Raw genomic sequence first — 12823 nt, forward strand, 5'->3', positions numbered from 1 at the left:
TTTATAGATTTGTGTTACTATTTTATCATGTATATAGTTCCTATATATGTATATATCTGTTTGTAAGCTCTTTATTCTATTTGGTCTATTTATTTCTGTGGCAATTTTATGATTTTTTATTACTATGGCTTTATAATGTGTCTTAATGTTTTCAGGTTTTCTCTGATCTACTATTTGAAAGTAGATTTATTTATCTATGATTCTTATTTTTTCACATACATTTGAGAATGAATTTGTCAAGTTTCTTTAAAATACTTCTGCTGGTATGCTGGTATTTTTACATTACATTTAATTTCTAGATTAACCTATGGATAATACATGTCTTTGTAATGTTATCTCATCCATGAGCAAGGTATCAATTCTTATTTATTTAAATCTATTCTTATAACTTATAATAGAATTAAAATTTTTCTCTGTAAAGATTTTGTACACTCTTGAGCAAGAAAATTTTTAGGTATTTTCTCTTTTGTAATGATTATGAATGGTACTAAATTTCTATTATACCTTCAAGTTGGCTATTTCTGTTATTAGATGAATATATTGGTTTGTGCAAAATATATGGATGCTTTTGGTTTGTGCAAGTTGATCTCATAAGTATGTCAGAAGTTTATTTTGAGTTCTAATGGTTTCTATGAAAAGTCTATTGATTTTTTTTTCATGTAAATGATCATATCATCTGTAAATAGTTACAGTTCTGTTGTAGTTTGTTCAAATCTTGAGGCTCTTTCTCCTTTTTCATGTGCTTTTGCATCAACCAGAACTTCTAGTACTAGATTGAATGGTAAAAGTGATAATGGGTATTTGTCCTTTTTCCAGATTAATTAGGGAGTGCTTTTTGCAGGAAGCTCATAGATTTGGTATAATATCTTTATATAAAGTTCCAGAAGTACATTACTACTCCAAGTATTCTGAGAGATTTTTTTTTTATTTACTTGTTTGGTTGGTTTTGTGAATATTCATAAATATATATTGTACTTGATCAAAAGTTTATTTTTCTACCTTTAGAAAACATTGGATGACTTTTTTTTTATTTCCTCTTCAGGTAACTAATGGGTTGCCTTATGTTGATAGATTTTTTGATGTTAAATAATCCTTAGATTGGTAAATTTATTGTTTTTGTAGGCTCTTAGATTTGGTTAGATAATTTTTATTAGGATTTTCTCATGTATGCTCAAAAATAAAATCATTAATGTTTTTGTACTGCCCTTAACTAGTTTCAGAATCTTTAGAATTGCACAGTTTGTTTTGTTTTGTTTTTTCTACTAAACAATTTGTGTAACATAGGGATTATCTTTTCTTCAGAATTTTGATTTTCCCCTGTCTCCGGCCCTGGCAGGGTGCCTGTGTGGCTCAGTCGGTTAAGTGTCCGACTTCAGCTCAGGTCACGATCTTGCAGTCGGTGGGTTTGAGCCCTGCATTGGGCTCTGTGCTGACAGCTCAGGGCCTGGAGCCTGCTCAGTATTCTGTGTCTGTCTCTCTGCCCCTCCCCACTCATACTCTGTCTCTCTCTCTCTCTCTCAAACATAAATAAACATTAAAAATTAAAAAAAAAAAAAAAAACATGTCTCTGGCCCTGGGACTTGTAGCAAGATACCTTAAGTTGCCATTTTAAGTTTTTGAATGGTTATTGATCAAGTTTCCAATTTTTGTGCCAGTTTGGCAGTTGTTTCCATCACCTTGGCTGTGTAACACATTATCTGAAGACTTAGTGATAAAAACAAAGATTTTTTTTATTCTCACAGATTTGGAGGGTCAGAAATTCGGACAGGACTATAGTAGGATGGCTTGTTGCTGAGTGATGATGTCCCTCAGCTGGAAGACTTGAAGATTAGGAGCAGAAATAACTTGAAGGCCCATTTATTTATATACCAGACTACGGATGCCAGCTTTCAGCTAAGACTTTAATTTCTTTCCCTGTGGGCCTCTCAATCTGGTCTCACTGTGTTGTCTTACCACACCAGCTAATTTGGGCTTTGAGCTTGGTGGCTGGCTTTCCCAGAGCAAGAGAAACACACAGCATGGAAAGTCATGTAGCTGTTTAGAGAGCCACACTGTATTGGTCAGAGCATTCTCATATCTGCCAAAGTTCAAAAGGAAGAGAAATGGACTTCATCTCAGATGAAGGAGTGGGAAGATTCTAGGTGCCCATTCAGACATTTAGAAAAAATTGCAATCTGTCACAGTCATTTTTATATTCTTTTCAGATGAATATCTCATCTGTTTTATATGTATTAGTAAATGGTTGTGACACTCTTTTTGTTACTTGCTGTTTTGTCTTTGGCTATGGCCAAACTTATATTCTGCATTTTATTTAATTGAAAATATTTCCTTTTTCCTTAATAAATATTATCAGAGGATTGTCTAGTTTTAACAGAACCAGCTTTAGATTTGAGCAATATTTATTATTGTATTTGTTCTGTATTTCTTGATTTCTACCTTTTTCTTCATTAAATATCTCTCTATTTCAATTTGGACTATTCCTCCTTTCCAGTGAATCATGTAGAATCATGGCTTATTTTATTTCTATCTTTATTTTTGTTCTTTTCTGATGTTTTTAAAACTATACCTTTTCCTCAAGTTCCGCTTTAGTTGTTCCCTGCCAGCTTTCAAATGCAAGTGATATCAAAGTTGCTCAATTCTAAATATTTCATAATTTCCCTGACGAGTTCTTTGTTACTTTGAGGGTAATTTAATAGCAAGCAATTTCATTCTAAGACATGCGAAATATCTCTGGCTTGTTTTTATTGTAACTTTCTAATTTTACTTGCGATATGGTTAGGGAACATAGTTGGATGTTGATCCTCTCTCTCTCTCAGAGGTTTCATCCATTAGCTCTTTCTTATTTCTCTGGCATCTTCAGGGCTGGCTTGTGGGAATGGAGCAAATAATTTCTGTTAATTCTCCAGCTCCGTCAGCATTCATTGCTGTATAAATTAAACGGAGTGGTTTTAGAGTGAAGCACAATCTCAGGCTATAAACCATGCACACATTAGGACTACCAAGTGCTTACCCCAAAAAAGAAGAAAGGGAGACATGTGAGTTTGATGCTATGAGCTCTACAAATAAGAGGGGAATGAAAGGGTGGGATTAATGGTTTGGGAAAGGCCTGGAAGTAGGAATGAGGCAGTCTTAATGGTTCATGTACAACTTAGTCTGAGAGCTGGGTTGGTAACTGCTATCTGCCTTAATTCTGAACTGAGGAATGCAATCTTTATGTCATAAAAATAAAGAATTTTAAGTGTTTCTGATCAGTGATTAAATACTAAAGCAGTGATGTAAGAAAAGCAAATGGGGAAGTTTAGGGGGAGGGAGAGGGTAGGAGAGAGTGAAGGAAACCATTGAAGATGTGCTTTCAGAATTTAGCTAGGTGTTAATAAGAACTTGAAGTGACAGTCAAGGAGGAAGGTAAAGACTAAGATGAACTGTGTCAAGAAAGAATAAAATGACTTGGAGAATGACTAAGCAGGGGGACAAGAGAAGTCCTAGGAGTCAAAGATGACTCAAATTTCAATTAGAGTGTAAGGCAAGGAGATTATATTTTCATATTCGGGTATGTGTTTGAGCTGTGACTACAAAACCACAGGCAAATGTTCAGAAGGAACTTAGAGAAGCAGAGGTGAAACCACACTGGAAGTTCTTGGTGTCCTTAGAACTGCCTTCTGCTATTTGGGCTAGAGCAAAGCAAGTTTCCCTGGGGTCCTTGTCTGCTATCCCATATTTCCAAATCTAAAGGTCCTCTCAGACCAGTATTTTCATATAAAGGAAGCCAAATAATACTGAGATGACTTTGTCATTTTAGTTGTCCACTCTACACTGGATTCCTGGGCAGAGGATTGCCTACTTCATGTTTCAAGGACTAGCGCAATCTTGTTTTCTCTACATTCCCAACTACAGTACCAAGTTACAATCCTGTCCGTTGGAAATTGTGGCTAATTAATTCTCTGTAGACTGAAATTTAACTCTTCCATCCTGAGTAAGAATGGATGGCTAAATCAAGGGTCTTAACCAGATTTCTCCCTGCATTTTGTATCCTTCTTTCTTTGTGTCTCTTAAATGCTGGATCTAATCTCCCTTCCTTCTCCTGAATTTCCAAAAAAAAAAAAAAAAAAAAAAAAAAAAAGTTTTACGTTTTTCCAAGATAGAAGGTATATAAACTGGAGGTGCTGTGTATCCCTCCTGCTTGGCATACGGGATCCTAAACTATTTCAGATGCTGGATCTTTGTGCATTTAAACCCCAAGGAGAGGAGAGCAGAGGCTCTCTCTCTCTCTCTCTGCCCCTCCCCTGGGCTGTCTCTCAGCTTTCTCCAGAAGAACCTGTCTCCAGCAGCCCATTTCCTCTGTGACAGCTTTCAGGCCTCCCAGCTGCGTCTGTCCTTGACTGTCTTCCTCTGCTTGCAGCCTGCTGGATGCTTCAGCAACTCCAGCCCAAGGGCTTACATTTCTCCTCTGGCAGTGGGTTAGCAGAGTTTGGGTATTTTCTTCTCCTTCTTCTTTCTTACTTTGTTTTGTGTTATTGTTGTTGTTATTCCATTTACACATTCTAGAACTGTCATGCTGGACCACCCCTCCCCCCAGCCGCTGTCAGATCTCCCTCCTCCCCCATGAAGACAGTCCGAGCAAACAAGAAACAAACAACGTAGGAAGAGAAATTTCAAAGTGTATTCAGAGAAACGTGTTACTTCAAAGGCAGTAGCGGTAGCGAGGTCCCCCTGGAGCTCATTACTGTAGTTGGTGAGATAAGGCAGGGAGGGAGCTGCTCAGTTGGTTCCCAGGGGATGGAGAAAACGGAAAAGGAAAAAAAAATAAAATAAAAACCCCACAAGAAGTGCAGTTTAGTTGTTTTTTAAACTATCAACTCTATATATCCATCAGAGGTGATGAAATAAACTTTGCCCCTTCTGTCGTCCCCAGAAGCTGTTCATTCACGTGACAGCTCACTGATACCTCAAAAACCATGAGCTCTTTGGTAGATGATGTCTTTTCTACTGTGAAATCAGTGCAGCTGCAGGAAAAGGGGGAGAAAGGCGGACTACATTCTGCTGAATAACAGCAATTGAGGTGATGGGGCAGAAGAGAGGGGAAGGGGGCCGCCATGCCCATCAAACCTGCACTATACTTCAGAATGGAAAGCCACTGTGGCAGCCATGGGAACCCCAGGATGAGACTCTTTCCCTTTTGGGGAGCTGGATTTGTTGTATTTGTTTGTTTGTTCTTAATTTTATTTATTTTGAGAGTGTACGCATGTGTGTGCTGAGAACCACGGAGGAGCAGAGGGAGAAGGGGCGGGAGAATCCCAAGTAGCCTCTGTGCTATCAGCATGGAACCCAACCCGGGGCTCCATCCCATAAACGGTGAGATCATGACCGGAGCTGAGATCAAGGGTTGGATGCTTAGCCGACTAAACCACCCAGGCGCCCCTGGGTTTGTTTCATTAGCAAAAGTTACAAGTATGAGGATATGTTTCTAGCAAGAGTGACCAGGAAGGGAAATTCTGTTCCAGTAATAATAGATTTTTTTTTCTCGTATTATAAATTGTGCCTACATCTCCTACAAGCTACTGAGCTTTTTCTGTTTGTCCCAACAAGCTTGTTTTGCTCATTAGACCATGACCTTTAAGGTCAAGGAAAAGGATTTTTGTATTTTGTTTACATTTTCTTTGCTTTTCCATCTCTGAACTCCTCACAGAATCCAAGAAATAAAATATATCAAACCAAATTGCTTGTGAACTTGGAATATCTTATTGCCATCTTTTTTCTCAAGTTTATTTTTCAATACATATGTAGTGAAATCTACTCCTTTTGGTGTACCAGTCTATGTGTTTTGACAAATGCAGAGTTGTATAACACTACCACAATCAAAATACAGAATGATTCCATTATCCTTACCCCCTACCCCCCCACACACACACAAACACGTACTTGTGCTAATCCTTTGTAGTTAAGGCTTCCCTACTCTTTATCCTGAGAATGACTAATCTGTTCTCTGTCCCTATAGCTTGCCTTTGCCAGAATGTCATGTAAATGGAATCATATAGTTGTGGCCTTTGAATCTGGCTTCTTTAATTTTGCGCAGTGCTTTTGAGATCCATCCACATTATAGCATGTAACAGAACTGTGTTAATTTTTATTGCGGAGTAGTATTCCATTATATGGATATGCTACAATTTCTTTATGCATTCCTCAGTAGAAGGACATTTGGGGGTGTTTCCTGTTTAGGTGGGTTATAGATAAAAGTGCTCTAAAGGTTTTTATGTGAACATAGGTTTTCCTTTCACTTGGATACATATCTTGGAGTGGGCCACATACATTTTTGTTGAGTGAATTAATGACTGAATTGACCAATAGGATTTTCTTTCTATAAGCCACATTGTTTCTTTCCTTCAGTAGGCTGTCAGTGTAACAAAGCTGGTATTTCCAAGGCTTTTTTGCATCGAAATCTAGTTTCTAGAATCATTAACACAGTATTTCTACCTAAAACTTCACTTCAAATGTGAACATGATTTGATGAGTAGTTTAATTTTTATTTACAGAACTTCAAGGACACAGAATTCTTAACCCTTGTCTTGCTCATTTGGGCTGTGCATTCTGATCTCCTTATGGTTAAAGGGACTGGTAAGCTCAAGTGTGTTTTACCTCCTGAGTTTCTTTCTAGGATGTGGCCCAGTAATGCTGTCAATGTGTAAATCCTGCAGTCTTCTTATACCACACTGCATTCAGTAACAAGGCAAGAATAGCCTATAAATCTCTTGTCCCTATGTGTATAGAGAGAGCAAAGGATTATTTGGGCATATTACGTAAAAGGGTATCACTGAACTTTTACTATTTATGGTATGACCAATCCTAAATCAGATACCTTTGTGAATGAGTCCAAGTCCCCTATGAATCATGTACATAGGGCTTCACTGAGCAAAACTGACAAAAATAATTACTTTTATTCTTTTGAAACATTTTTTTACCAAGTAATCCCATAAACGTGCATTTTATTGGTGTGAGTGCATCAAAACACTTTATATTGAAGATAGTTTAGAATATATTAATTGGAAGTGGAGCATACACTATAAATTACATCTTACACTGGTCCCTTCTTCTGAGTAATCTCAATTCTTTCTATATCATGTTGAGGCAAGCCAAACTTTAAAATGTACCACCAAGTTATCTTCATTGATAATAGTCTTCATTTGTGTCCATCATCATTGTGATCATCATGAAATCAAATGAGGTATGAGAAGCACCCTAATGTTAATACCCACACAAAGAACAAATTTTATAAATTCTATCATCATTACCTTCAAAATAGCTCAGTTGCTCTTATCTATTTTTAGGTTATAGACCCCTTTGAAAATCTGACAAAAAATATTTTCAGAAGAAAATACATTCACACATGTGCAAACAAAATTTTATTTACAGTTTCAGGAAGGTGATAGACTAAATGCATACATTTATAAATTTCTTTCTTTTAAATTTTTTTAATGCTTATATATTTTAGAGAGAGAGAGAGACAGATGTGAGAAGAGAGAGAACGTGAGAAGAGGAGGGGTAGAGAGAGAGGGAGACACAGAATCTGAAGCAGGCTCCAGGCTCTGAGCTGTCAGCACAGAGCCTGATGAGGGGCTCAAACCCTCAAATCTCGAGATCGTGACCTGAGCCGAAGTCAGAGGCTTAACTGACTGAGCCACCCAGGTGCCCCTACATTTACAAATTTCTTAATGATCCACGTTGAGGTTAATAACTGAAAAAGCTTTTCTTGCATACACATACCTGTTTGACTTGTAGGAAGAGCTTGGATTTAAAAGTAGATGGATGGTCCTTTCCAAATACAGGAGAGAGACTCTGATGCTAGCATTTGACCAGAAGGATTTTTTTAAAATCATGTGTAAAAACAAGTAGGTTAATTAATTAATTAATGCAAGGAGAGCAGTGGAAATGCAAAGCCTATGGGAACTATAGGTCTAGTAGAACATCTTTTCCAGTGCCTACCACAGTGCCCTTAGAAGAGGCTCAATAAACACTCAAGAAAATAAGAAAACAAAGAAAGAAGGGGAGAAAGGATGGATGGGAGGGAAGGAGAGAGAAAGGAATGGAGGGAGGGAGAAAGGAAGAAAGACATCATGCAGGCAGGGCATGTATGGTAGAAGGGAGAGAGATGACTGCAATAGCGTACTACAAAAGTGACCAGGGCATAGATTATGTTTCTTTGTATGAATATAGAAAGAACATTCCAAAGAATGCCAAAAGGATAAAAAGGTTTCCTGGACACAGTAAGCTGATGTTGAATACAAATCTAGCCTTGAGTTCATTGTCACCATATGGACAAATGGCTTGCCTGCTGCTGCTGCTGTCAATAGTGGTTTGGGAGGCAGAGGGTAGCTCGTTCTTTCCACCCTAGTTCGAGTTGCAGATCAGGCATGGTCTAGTCAGAAGCACACTTTTGATATTGGCTCCTTCTTTCACAGAGCAGCTCTCATCAATTTGCCAATAGCATTTTCTATCAGCTTAGTGAGTTATTTTGCTGGCTGCCATTTTCTTGTGGTTACCTGAGTTCACATCAGTTGACGTGGAGGAAAACAATGTGGAGAACGCTGCCTTGATTGTTCCCTTCATGTCTTCCTGCCTCACATCCAGTTCCATATTCCTAGAACACTCTTTTTCTTCGGAAAAAATATATAGTCACTGCAACCAATCAGTCTGAATGCCAGTCTTGGTTCTGTCACTAGCTGTGCCACCTTAAGTAAAGCTCTTAACTTCTTTGAGATTTTTAGGATTATTAGCATTGTGGAAGAGGTTGCACATGATTCACATGGGTATATCCGTCCATAAATTATAGGGCCTCTTCATGTGAGTATACCAGTCATAAGCTTTAACCCTTTGCAAAGGCAACAGAAGGAGCTAGAGCCAAAAGGAAGGGAAACATAAAAGGGAAGGAGTGGAGAAAGAGATCGTAGCAGGTCACAGGAAGGTGATGGGTACATGGCAGAATCTGAGTCCAAGAACGCTACTAGAAAAATTCAGACTCAACTACTGGTGTCCCTAGTCCGTATCAAACATCATCCATGCTGCCTACTCTAGTTTTGTCTCTAGGAAACATATTAATATAAGAATATGGCTTTGGAGCACTTGGGTGGCTCAGTTGGTTAAGTTTCTGGCTCTTGATTTTGGCTCAGGTCATGAAGTCAGGGTTGTGAGACAGCTCTGCATTGGGCTTCATGCTGGGCATGAATCCTGCTTAAGATTTTCAGTCTCCCTCTCCCTCTCCCTTTGCCTCTCCCCTGGGCACAGTGGGTGTTCAATCTCTCTCTCTCTCTCTCTCTTACAAAAAAAATGTGTATATATATATATACATATATATATGTATATATATATACATATATATATGTATATATATATATACACATTTATGAGGTCATATATATATATATATATATATATATATATACACACATATAAAACCTGCATTATTGGTAGCCTTTTCATAACCTGCATTGTTGGTAGCCTTTTCTTTCCATTCTCTATTTTCCCCTCTCTGATTTTACAAATCCTTAAGCCCTTGCTTGTTCTTTGGGTGGAAGGAGGAACTACTTCATATTTTTCTAACATATCTAATCCATGTTCTTATTTGCTCCATAAGGCCCTATTTACTTGGAATACTTTTATGTTCTAATCTTTGGAATAGAATTTTAGGCATTTGTATAGCTACAAAGAAATCCCCCCAGTGGCTTAACGTCTTTAAACTGCATATATTTATGCTCCTGCATCCACTTAGGTTCCAGAAAAACATGCATTTATTAAGTGCTTTGCTGTTTATGCAGTATTTTCATATGATATTTCACATCATGGAGTTATAGAAACAGGTTCAGAAAGGGTTAGTGGCTTGACCAAGGTCACAAGGCAGTAAGATGTCAAACTAAAAGGTATATTAGGTAATCCCATTGCCATGTACAAACTAATTTAATACCCCTGAGAAGTTTAAAAAAAACAAAAACTGTGTTACCTATATATGTGAACTAATTATATATGTGTATATTATAATGACATATATGAGCACATGTATGTATCCACGTAAGCATTTTCCTATTGTCAGCATTTATTTCCTTAGTTCAGTTCCCTCTTTGTGAGTTTGAATAGCAGTATTTTTTAAATTTTTAAAAAATGTTTATTTATTTTTGAGAGAGAAAGAGAGCATGAGAGAGGGAGGGGCAGAGAGACTGAGACACAAAATGTGAAGCAGACTCCAGGCTCTGAACTGTCAGTACAGAGCCCAATGCAGGGCTCAAACTCACAGACCATGAGATCATGACCTGAGCCGAAGTCGGGCACTTATCCAACTCAGCCACCCAGGCACCCCTGAATAGCAGTTTTAATTTTATAAACAGAAAAACTCAGACATGATGAGGTGTTCAATGAACTGAATATTTCAGTATCTTGGAAAAATCTTTGGAATACCAAGGGCCCTATTACTCATGCATGTAATTCTGGAGTTAGTAACCTGCCTCAGAAAAAAACTCACATATGAGTAATTTTCTTTTAAATCATAAACAATGAAAGAATGTATATAATTAATTTGCTGCTGGTTTGTTTCAAGATGGCAAATGTAGCTACATGTCACATGTAAAGCATGAGGACCCATCACCTCCTTCAAGTAGGTACTGTTCTAGGCACCAACACACACACCATCTTTATGAAAACATGAAATGTCACAGATTCAAAGTGAAATAGCCTTTACTTAGTTGCAAATACATGTGGACTAGATCCAGAAGTGTTTTTCTCTGTGTTTTGCAAACAATGCCCAGCCATCTTGTATATGTGAAGTACTGTAGTGCTAGTAGCATTTTTCTACATTTTCTATTAAAGTATCAGACCTACAATTAAGATGGTCAGAAATACAAACTCTTGTTGAGAAATCTTCAACTGGGCAGGTGTCTCTCTTCAGGGGAGTCTTTTGTCTCTGTAGTACATGGGTCCAGCCACAGGGCCTTCCCGCCTTGTCACAGAAGCTGACACTAGGGAACACCAAGGCAGGCCACAGGCTTCATGCTGAAATCTAGTTTCTACTCTAGGGGAACATGCATCTGGAAGAAGACTAAAGGGAGGACTTATTCACAGGATTGAGGGAGAATATGATTGTTCAAAGTGAAAGTAAACCTGTCCTTAGATACTTCACTGAGTGCAACAACTGGTGTGAAGGAAGACTCCCCTTCCAGCGCTGGGAGCCAGGCCAGAAACATTAGGTCTGTTCTTCAGCACCCAAAAGATGGAGTGAGTTGGGTGGGTCAAGGCTGTTAGAATTGCAAAGGGGATTTTCCTTAAGTTTGGTGGCTGAGTCACCTGTCGTACCAAATTTTGTTGATGGTGCCATCCTCCAACAAGGCTCTACTTGTGTTCTGTAGTATAGCCTATTGCCCAGCTTTGTCCCTCACCTGGTGTCTTTTTACACTTCCCCTACCTGATTAGATGTCACTGACTCCTCTTACCCCCAGGGACTGAGACCTATTGGGAATGAGTAGTGTAATTACTCCACTTGAACCACGTGGCCTGACTCTAGGGTCTGCCTTACTGTTCATCCTGCTTAGGAAATTGAACAATTATTTGGCTGACCACATAGAAATTTTCTTCTTCTCACCCTTTTTCTTACCCTTTGCCTGCTTCATTGACATATCCCATCCCCTTGCTGCCACTAATCCAACTCTGCAGACCCCATCTAAGTACACCCCTCATCCCTCACCCATATCAGTAATCCTTCCCTTTCAGAACTCTTGTCTTTTTCATTATAACACATGATTTTTCTCCCTCCTATACCTATTCTTTTCTTTCCTCTAGAGTCCTTCATGCTATTGCTTCCTCCCTCTTAAGACTGCGATCCCAGGATCCCAATCTGAGGTTCTTTCTTTCTTCTATAATCTTGGGGACTCCAAATTACTATTTGTGTTTCTTATTCTACCCTGAAGCAGAACCGCTGACCCTCCCCTTCTGCAAAATGATACTCACACCTCTCATTTCTACCCAAAGCCCTCATCCTTACTGGGTCTTGAAGTTGCCTAAATGGAGTAGAGTTGGAGATGTCCTCATTGCTAATCAAGGAGTGAGGAAGGGAAGGGAATCTTCCACCCAAGTTAGCAAAATGACAGGGAAGGAGAGAGCATAACAAAATTTGGTAGTGGGTCTTTGCCATGAAGATAGTACCAAATGCAGAATTCCCTTCACTCATTCATTTATTCTTCATTCATTTTTTCAGCAAATGTTTTTTGCCTACATATTTTACACCAAACATTATATCAGGTCCTAGATGATAGGATATGAGGCAGTTATGTGTGCCAAGCAAGGTGCTACTTTATAACCACTTTAAGCCTCAAAATAACCCACAGAAGTAGGTATGATTGTTATCCTCATTTTAAGAACCTACGATCGCTGAGTTTAATACCTTGCTGAAGTTCACCCAGTTAATCAAGTAACTCCACTCTATTCTTTTTCTTCTCGATTGGGATTAAGTATAGTGTGCATTAAGTATAGATTAGGTATGGTATAATTATTATGTGCCACAAGGAAATTCTTATTTCTAAGAGGTGGGGGAGGGGTGGTGGGAAGACTTCCAAATAACCAATGTGCACATGCCACCTGTTGGTAAATTAGAAACCTATTCCTGCCTACTTGTCCTAGAGATGTTGTTATTAATTTACGTATTACAAACTCATTCTTATTTAAATATTGTATTCAAAATCCAAAAGTGTGTGTGTGTGTGTGGTTTTTGTGCGTATATAATTTTTTTTTTTTTTTACGTAAGAGCAATTTATACTCCCGAATTGAAAAAAAATACTTTTAAAGGGGTCTT

This window comes from Lynx canadensis, chromosome C2, assembly GCF_007474595.2.
Source record: "Lynx canadensis isolate LIC74 chromosome C2, mLynCan4.pri.v2, whole genome shotgun sequence".
Classification (NCBI taxonomy): Eukaryota; Metazoa; Chordata; class Mammalia; order Carnivora; family Felidae; genus Lynx; species Lynx canadensis.